Source organism: Aphis gossypii, chromosome 2 (assembly GCF_020184175.1).
Source record: "Aphis gossypii isolate Hap1 chromosome 2, ASM2018417v2, whole genome shotgun sequence".
NCBI classification, from domain to species: domain Eukaryota; kingdom Metazoa; phylum Arthropoda; class Insecta; order Hemiptera; family Aphididae; genus Aphis; species Aphis gossypii.
In genome coordinates, this window is record NC_065531.1 from 15,294,398 (window position 1) to 15,313,147 (window position 18,750).

At 24.5% G+C, this 18,750-nt stretch overlaps 1 long non-coding RNA gene across 1 annotated transcript; it reads right to left on the minus strand.

Annotated features, from left to right (window-relative positions):
• Nucleotides 1-980: 980 nt before the first annotated feature.
• On the minus strand, nucleotides 981-18,724 carry LOC126550250 (uncharacterized). Its single transcript, XR_007604294.1, has 2 exons — nucleotides 18,347-18,724; nucleotides 981-1,232 (listed from the first exon to the last, which is right to left on the minus strand). It is a non-coding gene; the product is annotated as an uncharacterized LOC126550250 (long non-coding RNA).
• Between the last annotated feature and the right edge of the window lie 26 nt (nucleotides 18,725-18,750).

An 18,750-nucleotide genomic window follows, 5' to 3' on the forward strand; every position in this document is an offset into this window, starting at 1 on the left:
CTCGAATATAATACTCGACGAATAATCCATAACAAAACAACGAATAAAGTTATTAAGTATAAATTAAAATCGGATGTATACCTACTCATCATCACTAAACTAACTTATATAGCCATATATAGGCATATAATGTATATATACAAAATAAATATCGATAAAGTCAGTAAAAGATAGCCGTGATACCTACATACTTGTTCGCACAGATTACTGTACGCGAATAATTACGATCGTATAAATTATTAATTACGAATACGATTTTAGTTTTTTCGACATTGTCTAGTAATAATATTGTAATTGCGAAATTTTATAGAAATTTGGGTGTAAGTTTCAAATATATACCTATTGTAGTTTGAACTGTGATGAAATTTAGGAAAGTACAATTTTCCATAGTGGGTTTGCTACTACTTAAAATTGTTTTTAAAATAATAAGAAAATTGTAAGCTTACTGAAGAGTACCTAATGATCTAGTTGGTTTTTGGCGTTTTTCCTCCCCCATATTTATAATTTCTTGTATGCTTTTTCAACGTACATAAGTAAAAATCTTATTACTATCTTATTATTTATTGTATTCATTAAATAAACGCTAATAAAAAAAAAGAAACATTTTTAAATATATATTTATTACTGATATAGTTTAGTGATTAATTCCTACGTAATATAATGTAATATCGCGCTTCACAGCCCGCATGCCCTTGAAATTTGGAATTTTCTGAACCCATATTATAAGTAAAATAAGTACCATTTTATACTTTGGAAATCGTACTACTGTTCATTTATTTTTTAATGAAGCAATTTTGCATTATTGCAAAGTATAATAAAATAATATTTATTTAATCAATACAATGGTTTTTTAAAGGCTTATATTTAAGACTCATTAAAATATACGATACCATTGATACCCAATAATAATTTATTCATCTTCTTTTTGTATCTGTTGACATAATATGGTGAAATATCCGAATATATATACTTAGTCGTGATATTATTTACTATATTTTATTACTCAATAGTTGGTACACAAACCCATAATTATAGATGACCGAATTCAGTTTCTGCGGAGTGCGATAAATTCAAGGTTCGGTCTAACAAGCTCATCGTGTAAGAATCTTTTTTCTTGTAAAACGGACGTAAATCGTTGTAAAAATGTTGCCACCTTTAGATATTTATAACTTCTCAATATCGACTTCTATATACACAGCACTGCATATTTAAAGCACTGCAGTTGTAGGTATCTGAAAATAAAATACACATAGTAAATAATTTTACTTACACATTAAAAGCAACAATTTAGACTTGTAGATAACTTATACTACGCACAGATATGTGTTTAAAATTGTAGAATGTATATAAATATTTATAGTAAATTAATAAACATAAAATATAACACATAGTGCGAGAAGTTAGAACATATATAATGTACAACTCGGTATAATATATTGCACTTCAAAATAATGTATTGCTGTATTATATTATAACCAAGGTAGATATATAGCGTGTTACATGTAGTCGAGCGTACCTATACAGTTGCTTATCAGTAATAATATTATCCACGAAATTGAGAACAATTTGTATCATTGTTGTACTATATCGCAATTATTTCAAGGCGACCGATTTGTGTTAATTATTCGACATACCACGGGATACGGGCGTACTGCACTACTACTATAATATAAAGCATTAAAGCGTATAGTACAATTCCCATTAATTATTTAAATTTCTTCGATTTTTAAACATTGATGTGTCGTTCATAAATTGTTATTTTATAAAGTCAATTGGAGATTTGTATTAGCCGATTAATAATTTCCATTATAGCTTGTTTGGTCTTTCGTTATGAAATTAAATATAATTAATGTATTTATATTTTATGAAATACATACCTATTATAATAATATGTACTTGATGAGTTTAAAATTTAATTTAGTCATACTTATCGTTGTACAGTGTAAAATACAATATAAAATATATATATTACTATACAAACTTTATATCTATATAATTTCAAAAATTTAAATCTCTAAAATAACTGAAACAATCATCTATATACTTTTTTTTTTTTATTAAAAGGTTAACTATAGAAATTCAAACATTTTTTCTTACCCTATTTAGAAATTATAATAGCTGGTCCCCTAAAAATTCGTATCAAAATAACGGAATTTAATTTTTATGGCTTTTTTTATTATTCACACTTTTCAAAGGAATTGAATCAACAGTCCCAGTCCATAGCCCTTTAAAAAAATATGTTCCTACCAATTGAGACAAATTCTCAATCTGTTTTTATAAAAATTACCCAAAAACATAATTACTTGACCAAGTTTTAGTCAATTAATTATTATGTATAATATACATATATGGCCTATTCAAGTAAGCCAGTACAACTTATTGCATTAGGTGCTTATGATACGCGTTATACTAATAAATAATAATTAATAACTATAATTTTATAATTTGTGATTATACTTATTATACTTAATAGTTTATTATAATTATCCAAATAAGTTAGATAATTATTTTGCGATAAGACATGTACTTACTACTTAGTAGTTAGTAATATAAACCGAGTAATCTTTATAATATTTTTAAGGTAGTCTTTATCGATAAATTTATTTCCAAATGTGATAAAAATTAAGTACTAGAAAAAGATGAAAACCGCAAAATAGATTAGCGATGGAGTATAATTTTATGCTGAATGCCTGAATTGTTACGTGGATCCCTTGAAAGTCAGTCAATCGTTAAAACAGTTCACCTGTTTTCAAAGTTCACATTGTGCTCACTGTTCATACTACATTTTATTAGTATTTAAGATTTAGTTTAATAGTTTGGTTTTATCAATATTCAATGAGAATTATTTAGGTAGTATAATATTAATTAATTGTTAATACCAAATATATATATTTAATATATTATAATAGGCACCTCATAAATAGCAGTAACTAAATAATATTATTTTCGTACTTGAAGGGGTGGGTTTCTTTAATAACCAGATAAATCTATTTTTTTTAAATTTTTCGGGGCAATAACATTTCTTTTTTGTGACCAAATATTTGCTAAAACTAATTTTATTATATTTTGTTCATTATTCTTTATACATAAATATAAAATGTTGTAAACTTTAAACTTCAAACAAAATTGTTTTGAAACAAACAATTTGTTAGCCAAAGTTGAAAGAAGCATGGGTTTATCTGATTATTTCTTTTTACATTATTTCTTAAGTATTTACTTTCAATATCAGTTACATTTTAATGTTATTCTTAATTATAATAATCAAACAACATAATTAATATTATTAAGCGTATGAATGCTACAGTATGACCGAGGTGTGCCATATAAGCACAAGATAAATCCATATTTATCTGATTATTGTTCATAAATTTTATAACAAGATAAATCCATTTCAATAGTAACTTCTTTGTTAATTAATCGGATTCATCTGATTGTTGTATCTGTTTTTAAGTTTTTCAAAAATGTTTTTCTTTATCAATTTTCGACAAAAAAAAAAAATGGATTTATAATTTAAAGCGATATATCCGATTGTTGTAGCAAGCCTTTCATTTGTTATCTTAGCACGAATCATACATTTCCTTAATTCTGTTATAAACTTTGCCAATAGTTTATAAGTATAATTTATTCTATTTTTATGCTTGTAAAAAGCAATACATTAAGTATAGTAGTACATAATAAGCACATTGATATTTTATATTCATTATATAATAGTATTCTTATTTCTTAACATAGACTTATAAACAATATAAACTAAGTTTACAGTACTGTATAGTTTAGGTTTATGAATGTGCCTATATGTATTTTTATGATTTATATTATGCATTGTACCTATGCAATTTCTCTTTTATTACAACAACAACTTTTGCGGAATCTTGTATTACATTTTTAAAAATTTTGACTCGGTGAATAATTTTTAATTGATATTTATAAACAAAAATCAAAAACTTACTATCACGCCTAAAAATAGTTCAAAGAGAATCAAATTAAATCATAAATAGAAAATGATAATAAAAACATTTGGTGAAAATTTAAATTATCTGCAAATTTCTGTCTATGAATTACAACAAAAATCAAAAATGATTTGAGGAGAATTAGTTATTATATTTTTATGTACCTACCTACGGATGAATTTACAGTAAGTAATAAAAACGTCTAACAGTCATAAAAAGTTAATTTGACTTTTCGATAGAAATTTTTTATATAGATTGTAAAACTTAAATAAAGACCCTTAAATTAAATTTTAAAATCTTAAATAGATAAATGAAAATTTTATGAATTTTTAACTAAAATATGATTTATAATTTTCGAAATGTGAGTTTTGACGAATCTTAATTTGAAATGATTATAATAAAATATTGTGACAACAACTTTTCGATATTTTTAACATGAAATTGTTTTTGGGATGGATAAACGTTTGATATACTTTTCAATTTCCTGTTATACGAGACTACAGCTATTAACGCGACTAACACGCAATACTATATACCACAGTACACTGCGATATCCTTGCTTTATGTTCTATAGTTACAATTTACAATTTTCAATCATTATTCATTATCTATATTATTAGTTTTTATAGCGTTGTGTTTTCTTAATATTCAATTCGCTAGTTAAAAGAAGACTGTTTTGCAATTTCGCTCCGATTTCGTGGTAGTACCTAATCACATTAATCAAGTTGTCTGATGTATCGAGTTAAAATAAGTGTGTTTATTTTATTTTTTATAATTAATTTTTTATAAATATCATAGACATTAAAATTGGTCTCTACTTAAGACTGAAGAAGAAGCAGTATAATGGTACTTCAGGAGCGTGGTATTTAACACACACAAAGAAAATACAAGAATAGTCACGATGCAAAATTATGCTTCGGAAAATGGCTGTTAAATTCACAAACAATGAAGTGAAGTAAAACAGAAATTGTTAAATTACTAATTGATTCGAAATAAAGTTGATAATAGGTACACGACGTAGTATTTTTAAAAACATAAATGAACATTCTACGACATTCACATATTACAACTTTTAAAATCGTAATCGTATATCCAATTATATATTATAACTATGAAATATATATTACACTAATTATAAAAGTTTTTTCCTAAATTATTTAATATTTTATCATTATTTATACTGCTCACGAAAAAATAATTAAGATAGTTACGAGTTTATTTAAAAACTCGAACATAAATAGGTACCTATACGCTTTTAGATACGAATTAATTACTCAATACTTTTAATATTTATTAATTGTGTTAAGGATGTATTGCAAATTGCAACTATTGATAAACTATGATGAACTTTGTATTATATTTTTTTCTCATAAACACAAATTTTATCATACACAAAAATAAACCAACATTTTGTTGATTTAATTTAGTTATATATATATTTAATCTATTTATTTGTCTATTTAATAAATTTCCACTCCTTTAATAGCTACAATCATTGAATATTAATCAAATACTGTTCTAAACATTTTTATTAATTATATTTTTTAATTTTATCTCTTAATTTTTTTTTAAATGAATTTATTTATCTTATTTTTTTTATTTATTTAATTTTATCTTAATTTGTTAATTCATCTTTTAAGTTATTTCCGCATTTCTTTTTTACGTTTATTGACGGTTTTGCGATTAAACTTCCAAATGTTTTTAATAGTTTTTTTTCGTTTAGGTACGATTGTTCACGTTTTTGACATAAAACTTTTTTTTTATAAGTTTTTGTATTTTTTGATTTGTAATTGTTCATTATATGTTATTTTTAAAATTACTTATTTTATTTCAACGGTATTTCTAAGTTAATTCGGTATTTATACTTTTGAGGTTGCTTACGTTTTTTTTTTTTTATCTTTTTTACATAAAAAAATTTATTTATGTATGAGTTAATATCTTAATTCAAATAATTATTTAAATAATTTTTTATACAGATATCTATTATTGTAGATTCACATATTTTTAATTAGTTTAGTTCATTTTTTTTATAAGTTTTTTTTTTAATTTAAAATGGAATTGTTAGAAACAAGGAGTAGATTAGCTCGGCGGACGACGCTGGATTTTCCAGTGGCCTATATAATTTATGTTTGTATCATGGTCGACTGGCTATATAAAATCAAATTTTTGGTTAAATGTTCTTGGCTTAAAATATTTTCCCAAACCGACCATGGTTAGATGAGATCCGATTTTTTTTTTAATGAACCTAACAAATGATCCACGTCCGACGTTTTGTTCTATATCTATCTGACTTACTTTCAACAATTTGAATTTTACTATTTTTTTTTTTGTATTGAGATTCTTGCAGATAGATAAATTTTCGTTTAACTTTGAAATTGATAACAAATTATAAAGCATTATATTTATGATTTGCCGAAAATATTAGTGAGGCCATTTTCAGTGTTACAAAGCAGCAACTTTTAAAAATAATAATAATTAATTTTTGTAGTGGGATTTTTTGTTATTTATTGAACAACCTATACAAAAAGGAATAGTAAGTTATTCAATATTTTATTATTCATTATTATATTTTATTTATTCTTGTAAAATAACTTACATTATAATATCCGCAAAATAATGCAAAATACGAAATTTAAATTCTTATAACGAATTATGGAAATGGGTTTGGTAATGAAAAGGGTGACTCGCCAATTTTTAAAGTGGAATCGCAAATTTTCGCAAATAACTCGCAATCGTTTAATACCCTTTTCAAGTGTTTTTGTTGATTTTTGAAAATCTATGTCGTGGTTCGTGAAAATAAATAGAATGTTCTTGGTCCAGTTTCCTGATCAAACTATGCAAACTATGTCTTCTTTCATCAATGCAATAATAGCAATATTGTTAAAATGTTACTTAAACAACAATTTATTTTGATTGTTGATGGACAATGGACATAAAACTCCAGTGATTTTGAAAAAGTGGGGCTTAGAGATTTGAATTATAAACTGTATCAAAAATTTTATAGATCTTCTAAATAGAACAAATACTCAAAAATAGAACGTCTCTGGGGGTTAAAAAATGATGAAATAAAATCATAATTTTAAGTTATATTTGTCTAATTTTATATGGCGACCCAGCGTAAAAAAATGTAAATTCTCCGAAATTTTAAAAACAATAAAAAATAAAAATCTTATTTCCTCCAATAAATAACTACTTTCTGAATATGAATCATTTATTATTGTAGTAGAAATGTTTCTTACATTTATTTTATTTTTACATCTCTTATACATATATATAATATACTAAAAAAAAATTATAAAGAATAAAATATGATTTTTCAATAAAAATAAAAATAAAGAAGACTATGATAATAGGAAAGCAGGCATTTTTTTGTAGTTTTACCTAACAGGATTGTGATGATGTTTTGCAAAACAAGGAAATCTCGTATAACAGGAAAGTACGAGTATACCCAATTTTTTTTCTGATCAATTATGCGTAACCGATTTCGCCTCTCGCTATTTTTTGTAATCTGTTACTATATAATGACTGAATACCCATCATTTTTGGTGGCAATCTAAATATTGATTTAAAATCAACTCGTGGCTATAAATTCATTAAATTCATACATAGATTCACGTGGTTTTGTTCTCAAAAAACACATCTATGATTCCTCAGCTTTCCTTGCTTAGCAAAAATATCTAAAATTTTTAATTGGAAAAGAATATCTAATCAGGAATCTTGAATTAAATTTTCAAGCATTTTTATCCATTCATACATTTTATATCTACATTAAAAAAAAAATATATATATATATATATTTATTAAAAATGTTTTATGCCTAAAAGCTATATTGCTATAAATAGCTTAGAGAAAGTCGAAGTATTATGAAAATTATAATTTAAACACTTGGTAGAAATTTCTAGTATCTAAAGTTATTAATTTTTAATGACAAAACTAAGAAATATATATCAAAAATAGAGTTGTCTTAAAAATTACCGTTTTTCATTTTCCTTAATGTTTTTTTTCACAATTTTCATGAAAAATATTGTACATTTTTACCGTTCTGAAATAAAAATTAAATGTATTATCCAAAACCAACCTCAAAGCTGTAAATCGAAGTATTTTATTGATTACTAATAGTGTACACATACATCATAAAAAATAATTAAATACATTATTGTAAAATCCATGTACATATTCATCACTCTGCTCAGAATCTAGAATCATTGTATGTATATGAAAAACAATTTTGAGTAAAGGTTAAAAATAATATTACAATTTTAAAAATGTTTTTAGATATACCCATACTACAAAAGATTTTTGAGATGCTAAAATTTAAAATTTAAAATAAAAAAATACATACTTTTGTAAAATGCATAAAACTTTTATCATGCCGTTCAAAATTTAAAAATATTAAATTATAATTATTGTTCTACATATTTAAAATTTACTCTACTAAACCCTGATAATTTAAGAAAATGTATATTCCAAAATATTGTAATATATGTTAAGATACAGGTATTATGGAGGGGTGAAGTGATGTTTACTTTACAAGTTAAACTAAAGTATAAAATATATCACAAACAAAAATATTTCAATAGTAAATATGGCACGTATCTTATTGTGATATATTTAGTTTGTAACAATAAGGGAATTGTGTATTATGTATACTCATGATTTAGTACTTATGTCTATGCAGTAATATATACATTTTCTCTTAGTAGTTCATTTACGAAAATAATTACGACGTAAAAATTAAAATTAAAAATATAATATAGAGTATACAGACTGATCCACACAGTAAGCTAAGTATCATATACCTACTTGTTTATAATGAATTTATTCAAATTTTGATTATTAGAATTTTTAATTATTAAACTTTTTTTTAAACAGTCCCTATATAGTGATAATATTTTAATTTTATAACTGTATAAATTGATAAGCAGTTGCTTTTTTTGAAAATATTTATGTATCTTAATCAATATTCAAACGAATAGTTTCTAAGTTATTAAAAATATATGTATATTAATTAGTTCTTAAAAATCATTTTACAGAGATATTTTATTTGAAAAAAGGACAATCTTATCAATATAGGATATAATAATAAAATAAATGGTATAAAAAATCAAAATATCTGAATATATAGGGATTTAAGTATAGTTGTATAAGTAATAAGTATATTTACTTATTACTAATAATAATTTGAATAAGTTCATTATTGAAAAATAATGAGGGTGAACCATAGACCTATAAACTAGTTTATAGGTCTATGGGGTGAACATATTTGGAGAATCGCCCTGTATATAATCATTGCGCATTAACTTTAATTTTTCAACAAGTATCGTGTTTATGTTTAGTTATAAATTGAAAGTTTGTTGTATAATTACATCATTGGTAACTGGTGTTTATTAATATCATTAACAGTTATCTTCATTGAAAATTACAATCCTTGTTTGTATGTATGACGAAAAAATGACGAAAATGTCTTTATTTAAATCAATATTATTATAATCTTAATAACACCTATGCTAAATAGTATTATTGTTTTTTTTGTAGCTATAAATTTACAATCCTTGTTTGTATGTATGACGAAAAAATGAAGAAAATGTCTTTATTTAAATCAATATTATTATAATCTTAATAACACCTATATGCTAAATAATATTATTGTTTTTTTTTTTTTTTTGTAGCTGTAAAATGTGTTAAAACCTATAGTATATGTTCTTTATTTTGTTTAAGTTTATTTGATTATATAGAACTTTTTATTTTCAATGAATATAAATTATAAGCAAAGACTCAATATGAGAAGTGAGAATGTTTTCAGCTTTAAAATAAGATATTTTATTCATTGAAAGGTTTTAAGATATACTATAAAAGTGATTATGCAATACATCATAAAGAGTAAAGAGTGACCTTTTGACAAATATCCTCACCAAATAACAAAAACAAAAAAAAATCAAGAATAAGTGTAATTTAAAATGATTACAATTCTTGAGCACAATTTATATAGGGACTAATCATGATTTCAAAATATGATTTCATTCCTAAATAATAACAATAAAATAATTTTAAAATTTAATGTAGACATTTCAAAGTGATAGTATTTAAATACGGTACAACTTAATTTAAAATCAAAAATAGCATGATCCACGTCTCCATAGTCTATTGGCACCCACTAATTTGTATAATACATAATAATATATGGGTACTGTATTTGTGATGAATTAATCCAGTCTATACTTAAACTTACCTGTAAAAAAATGTTTTTAAAGGTTTAGCTCTGATGTAGATCTAATGACGCCTATGACGTAATCACGTACCAATTAAAATATTTTAAGCTAGATTAAAGTTTTTATATTTATGAGTGTTGTATCATTAAAAATGTTTATGAGCGTTTTTACTATAGTATATTAGTATACATACAACAACAAAATTATATCAAATTTACAATAAAAAAAAAAAAGTACAAATGGTCAATATTTTAATTATATTAGAAAAATATCTTTATTTTCAAATATAACAACTCGCAATTATCATAAATTAACATATAGAAAAACTTTTATAGTTTCTATTGCTTTTTGAAATATAATATGACACAACAAGACTGCAAGAAAATAATCTTTAGAATTTTGGAACATAAAATTATATTATTTTTTATTTACATCAAAAACATTATTTTTAAATAAACAAAGACAAAGGGTAGTAAATTATATCTATGATAATTTGATAATTGAAAAACATTTTAAACCTCATTATCGGGAATGTATAATGTCACAAATGTATGGACACATTAGACACGCCGCGTCGCAGACGTAAAGCTAATCTCTTTTCCAAAAGAAAAGAAACAATAGTTTGGGTAGTTGGGCTGACTTTAGGTTCGGTGCGCAAAAACAAGAATTAATTATCATTTACAATTGTAAAACAATTGCATGTATTGTTGTCTATTTTTAATGGTTTTTTAGGTCAATAAAGATAGGTGCCTATTTCATCAGTTTCTACACGTGGTATTTCTATACATCGTTAATTATAGACATAAAATAGGTATTTAAAAAATGTCAGGATTAAATAAATTTCAGTGAATTTTCTGCGTGGAATAACTGTAAAAGTTTTAACATTGTAAACATTTTTTAAATAATTTGAGTGCAAATTGACTATGTGCAAATTGTAAAAAACTGTTTTAGAAGTATTTTTGGTTAATAGTAAATGATGATAACCACCAATTTCAAATCAAATAACATAATATTTAAATATTAAACGTCAACACCGTCATAAAACTCTTCTCGAGAAAGTATGTGATTTTTTATTTTTTATTGAATATCGAATTTATATCAGCCATTTTATGTCTATTAAACTATTAACTATTTACTAAAACCACTGAGTTATGAACAAAGTAAAAGGATTTATATAATAATTGGATCTATAATGTTGTTTGCCTTCATCCGTAAACTCAGTATTACCAATATTTTGTATAATAACTAATAGGCATATTACTAAATATTAGACATTAGTTATAAAATAACAGTATAATGTATACACCGTACCTATTATCGTAACAAAAATCAACGATTTGTTGATAAATTATATCATCACATATTCACACACTTGCACACGTGTGCTTGCTTATTTGTTGTTTGTATAAGGAGTTTCATTCTATCAATGTAATGAATAGGTTATAATATATTAATATAATGTAATAGCGCAGTTACATGAATTGTTTCAGTACCAATAATATATCATTTGTAATAAATATACTCCATAAATAAATTTTTTTTTAATAATTCATTAATAGTTGGCTTATACGCTATTATAGATATCCGATATAGTCTTGAATTGCTAATTGTTTTTGCATTAGTGTTGTATGGACAATTATTGGCAAACAAAGATAATTAATTATCAATACTATTACAGTTGTCACACGCCAAACACCAATTTAAATTGAATATTTTATTCTAATATCCAACCAAAATAATTTAAAATTTTTCTTTAACTAATATTTATTGCACATAGACACGTGGACGTGAGTATTGGTATCATTATTATTTTTATTAATTTTGATCTTAATCGTTAACATTGATATTAAACTTATGAATGCAATATTATATATTTTTTATATAATATTGCTGTAAGCCAACACAATTGACACCATTGTTAACAGAAGCTACTGTGCGAGTGAGAAACATCGTTTCTCTCTCCTTTATTTGTTGGCTTAAAATTGTATGTTCAGTGAAGATAGGAATGCTGTATCGATATGTTTAATTTCAATAGTCGTAAACAACAGAGCTAAAATATTATGATAGATTGTTATTATTTAGTTGGATTAGTTTGAGATACGACAGTCATTGAATGGGTTACTCACACAATTACCAAACTACTTATATTTTAACTAGCTACCTACTTTATTATAATATATTATATATTTATCAAAAATATATATACATCAATAAGTAACAGTTATTAGTTATTATTCGTAATGATTAGAACTTATGAACATGATGTATTTTTAAAATTAAATTAAAATAACAAAACTCAATAATATATTCTATGTCCTATGTATACCTATATAAATATTAAATATATTATACATTTACAATGTCTATCTTTAAATAATTGTATGTATTAGTTTAATTAACTCAGTGAACATTTTCGCTATTAATAAATATATTAGAACTATTACTTTGATAATGATTAATAGGTATCAATTTCACTTGATTAAAGGTTTAAAACAAACGTCTTGTCTTAATCAAAATCATTGAATGGTTAATTAATTATATTGCAACAAAATAGTTTAGTGAGATCAAAATGACCTATTAGTTTGGTATTGTTGCCCCGTTCACCTTAGATTAAACCTTGTGAATTTTGTTATTACATCGAAGTTCTTATCTCAAATATAATTTATAATTATGTAGGCAATTTAGTATATATATTTAGGCATATGCACCAACACACAGTATTACAGAACCACAGTAGATATATCATATAATATGACGTACTTATTGTATACCTAGTACCTACGTCCTACGTGCTTATAGTAATGACTAATGAATATACTATAGTATAGATAAACATTAAATATCATATATGCATACAATGTATATTACATTTTAACGATATTTTAAGTTTTTATGCACGTAATACGTATACCTACATTAAATGTATTAGTTAATGTTTAAAATAATTATAAATACAATTATTGTATAAAAATTGTAGAAACTATAAATATGTACATGTTACATATTGAATGAGTATTAATTATAAATTTCAAAAAATTGTAAATTACTAAATTACATTAGGTTCAGTACCTATATTGTTATCAATTATTATCAAGGACGTCCATGTGCTGCCTGGTAAATATTCAAAAGGAAAGACAAAGAGAAAAATCAATTTTGCATTTGTATATTTTTAGTTAGTAACTAAGCCTATACGAATATGATTGTTATAGCTATGCAATTTTTATGATAATTTTTTATCTATAGTGATAGATTATGCGATTATATTATTGTATTTGGTACAAATTTGTTTCATATTGTAACGTAAATTTATATACATTTGGACGAATAATTTTATACCTATTAATACCTATTAGTATATTTGGATCTATATATTTTCTTACATAAAAGCACATTTGGATACATATAACTAGTATTTCCAGAAGACACCACAAAATTAGCTCAATATTGTATTCCAAAAAAAAGTGTTTACAATTTTAATAGTATCTATACTTTTTAGTATTAAGTACACTACTATTATTTTTACTCGTGAGTTAAGATAATATATGTGTTAATTTTCCCAACGTTTTTGTACACACTTGGGATTTTACTTCAGTTTCTTTTTTAATCCACTTATTATTTTTAATTTTAAATTGTAATTACTTAGCACTCAAACGTGTTGATAACATGCACAAACATGTTATTGCTTCCGAAAAAAAAATGATGTAATAAATAATAATGTAAATCTAGATGATTCAATTGATTCTAGGCATAATAACTGATAAGTAAGTGGTTGGAAAGAAATATTCAAATGTTTTTAAAAACGTGTATAAAGTTATATTAATAAGCAGTTATCATGAACTTAAGAATTCAAAAATATGCTTTTCAAATTTTAAAACGAAAATATATAGATATACTTTTTATTTTTTCTTGGATTTGTAGATTTGTACATAAAATTGTTTTTATTGTCATTACTGAAATAAATTTGTTTCAATAAATCTAATGAACAAAAAAAAAAAAAAAAAAAAATTATACAAACGTAATAAAGTTCAAGCACTGTGTATGTTATATGGATAATACCTAATTAATATCTATATGGCTATATAATGAACACTATTATGATTTACACGTATAATAGTGATAACAATTAAGTACTTTCTTATGAGCGAAACAAACAAGAGTGCAGGTTTTTATAGTAATTTAAATTTATACAAACATACTTTTACTAGTTTTACCTATAATGAACTTCATCACATTATTTATAATGGATTAAAAAATTTAAAACTACATAAAACAGGCTTAGATGTTGTATCTATTTTGGGATTCACATTCCAGTTCAAATTTACATATAATGTGATTTTTTATTCGTAACAAAATAACCTGTTTATTTTAATAAATAACCTCATAATAATATACTATATTTAGGTATTACATTTATAGAATACCGAGTATCTATATTCTATAACAACTATAAGCTACGGTTATCCAAATAGCCGTGATATAGACAATATTATAAAATATCGAGGTAATATGTATTTACAAAATATTGTGATTTTTCTTAAGTTTTAATAACCAATAAGCATTATAAGTTATAACACTTATATTCTAATTTATAAATAGGTACCTGCTTTACATGTAATATATCTTAAAGCAGTTGAAAGCTAGTCACACACTACGGTTTTATGATTTTATTTATTTATGAATAATTATGTTTGATGTCGTTTGAACAGTATAATATACTAAGTATAGTAACTAGGACAGAGGATTTGTATTCATTAATAATCATGTATTTGAATACCCAAAATATGCATTTTAAAAATAAAAACATGAATAATTTTATTTATTTTTTGTATTTTAAATTAGCTTTGTTTGTTCTGGCTGTTCCGCATGTTACAATTTTAAGTATTAAATCACCAGTAATACGATTATATTTGCAAATTGTAAGCGAATAGCGATTATACTATATAATATATATATATATAGGTATACTATCTATTATCTGCTATTTCTGTGTCTATGGAAAACAAATATACCTACAAATGCTACAAATAGAGATCGCAAGTTCTAGAAAACCAGTCAAAAAGCAATTAAAAAAAAAAATAAACCAAAATCGGCAAGATCGCATCAAATACAGAATTAATAAATTATAATTTAATAATTGTATATACTTAACTATAGTTTTGCTATATATATTATGTTTATACAAGCATAAACTATAATGTTAATCAAAGTCGAATGTACACGACATATATAGTCATGTACTCGTGTCCCACGTAAGCTTGTAAATTATTCATCGTAAATAAAATGTATAAGCACAATGCACAAAGCTATACAATAAATACAATCAACTAATAATAATTTTAGAGACCAGCGTCAAAGTCTCGAGTGAAGTATCATAATGTATTATGTATCAATTATTATTCTATATGTCTACCTATACGTATTTATTTATGATTACCTACTTATTATTAATTAACATTAATGATCAATTCTTAAATCCGCATTAACTCCTTATAAATTGTTATTTTAAGTCCATTTTTTGAGTAGGGTATTTAGCCAGAAATTTCTAATCCAACAAAATGCCACATAAATTAAGAATTATAACAAGCTAGGATTAGGATTTATATGTTGTATAAAAAAGTAAAATAATATGTATTTATTCTTAAATTTTTAAGTTATGAAATAAAAATAATAAATATCATAATATACACTGTATGAGTACATCAATAATTTTAAAATTTACTCTGCAGCGTATCAAATTACATCTATCATTTCATTCTTTCTTATGTATTTGGTTATAAAATGTATTTTAAATAAATGGTCATTTGTGACATCCACAAGAAGTAAGAACCATTATTTCTTAAATGAGTATCCGAATTCCGAGTACCGGAGTACTACACGAACATAACACACCAATTATCATAATTATTTTATTTTGTTACATAAATAAATTAGGTATAGGTACATACAATAAAAATGCACACATTTCATGGTATGTAAGCCAAATAATTTTTGTTGGTCTAACTTTTAAATAAACTAGAATTTTAAAATTTTCCTTCGTAAAAGATAAAATCACTTATCTAACTTTTGTAATTAAAATTATGAGCGTAATATATAGGTATATGATGCAAAATTTAGCGTCCTACAGTTTATACTCACAGAATTAAATACTATAACGATAATACGTGATAAAATTCAAACGAACAATAAATAATAATGGATAAACTGTTCATACAAGTAACAAGGCTACAAGGTGGAAATTAATAAACTCATGATCGTAGGTACCTATACTTATCTGTCCAACTGGTAATTTAATACAAGTTGAAAATAGAAAGATAAAATAATTAAAAATAATAAGATAAGATAAAAAGCGACGATCATTATTTTTATTCGTTGTTTATAGAATTTTGGATTTTATAACGTACAATTTAATTTTAATGCAGGCCGCACTAAATTTATTAAAAAGCAGCTTAGTGGGGATTGCTGCCTTAAGGCTTAAAGTATAAATTTTTCCTGTTTAAAGTTCAAAAATGTACCTAATAATATTCAATAAACTTAAAAAATAGATCAATTGAATAGATATTTGTGGACATTAATAATCAAGCTATTTAATGGATATTGCAAAACAAAAAACATATAGCAATGCACTAATGGAGGTACATATGCATTTAACTCTGGTTATTAATAAAACTTATTAATAAAACTGCAGTATCATCGGCCTACTAAGTTTTAGAATTACCAATATTCGATCACGGTTACAGATATACTGTACGATTTTATAATTCAATTTAATTAAATTTTCATTTAATGAATTTTCTAATTTATCATTATTATATAAAAAAAAAAATAATAAAATCACGATTTTCGACCAAACAAGGTAAAATTGGCCCATATTTTTAGCGGCCTACGGAGATTTTCTCGGTAGCTCACCGGCCTAATCTGTATAGCTACATGTAAGCAGACTAAGTAGAGTTTGACACGTATCACGTATATTAGTTACTATTGTATCTTGTATCTCGATACGATCATAGAAAGCATGAAAAATTTTGTATTACGGTTTATTTTTAGTCCATTTATTTAGTATTTCATAAAAAATATCTTCAAAAAATATTCGATATACATAAAAAGATACTTTTGAAATATTCATTTTTTCCAAAAGATTAACAACATTTATTATTATATTAATAGTGGTATTTAGCTTATATTTATATATTTTTTATCTTCATAATAAATTGTTATATACTTATATAGTTATATTATTAACTATATCTGATTCCACACGGCATTGTCCGTGGTAAATTAATATGTACCTAATGCTAGTAGATTTACGCTATCTTAAAAATGATGTATATAACTATAATAATTATAATGTCCATTATGCTAAATAAAAAAAGAAAATCATATATCAAGAATTTTTGTTTTTGTTTTTTATTCCTTAGACCTTTTAATCTCACCGGGTTAGGTTAACCTTGAATTTTGGAAAATATTTTCTTATAAAGCGATACTCACAAAAATTCTATACTCATATAATTTCAGCAGATCCGGCTAACGAGTAACAAATGATAAATCAGTAAGTCAGGACCTGTTATTTTATGCGTACATTTTTATACACCTATTATATAATAATAATAAGAGGGTCGGTTACAATTATCGAATATGGTAATGGTGAGTGGTCAATAGCGTTATAAGCCAGCAAACGTTAATTTTATTAATAGCAAAATAATTCACTGCACAATGATCAATCGATATCATTTTACATTTTTACTAAACCAAAAACTACTAAAAATCGTAAATTCGCAAATACCAATTTATCGAACATTATTGATAATAAATGTTAACATATCTTATCTGAATTAAGACCGCTTATACAGCAGCGGTCTCCGATACGCGGTCTTATGACAAATTTTATGCAGCGTAAAACTAAATGTAAATATTTTAAAAACTACATTTTTAACATAAATAAAATAAAATACTTATTTTGTGACTGTTATATGTATCAATATATCTTTTATTGATTTCATCTTATTATTCTTAGATATTTTAATTATTATCATGGAAAATTAATTATAGGAACATTTTACATACGAGAAAAACAATAATCCCAACGAACTACGATTACCCCTTTTTTTAAGGTTGATATTGAGAAATTCTAATTGATTCATTACACGTGACCTTTCCCAAGTAATTTTCAAAATTAATATTAGCTCTTACCAAAATGCTAGTTGATGTCGCTGTTGTACAATGTCTACTATAAATTTGATTTAACCGAAGTTCCCTGCTGTCATTTTTCAATCGTTGTAAGTTGCCATAAATACTTTTTCTGTAAATTCTTTTTATTTCGATGAACTATATTAGGTTGTTGTAAACGTGTTTGGAAAAAAACTTAAGCTAAACGTCAATCGTATCGAAAACGTTTTCGGCGGAAACGGAAGTCAAAGAACATTTTTAAATTTTGGCGGAAACGATTCGGAACTGCGACTGGTTACACACGATTCAATAAAGTGGGTGACTGGTGGGTTGCCCGAGGGGCGTTATCATGGATGAAACGACTACGACCGATGGGCGACAGTTCGCCAGATAGAGCCACGCGCGTATACCGTACACGGCGACGGCAG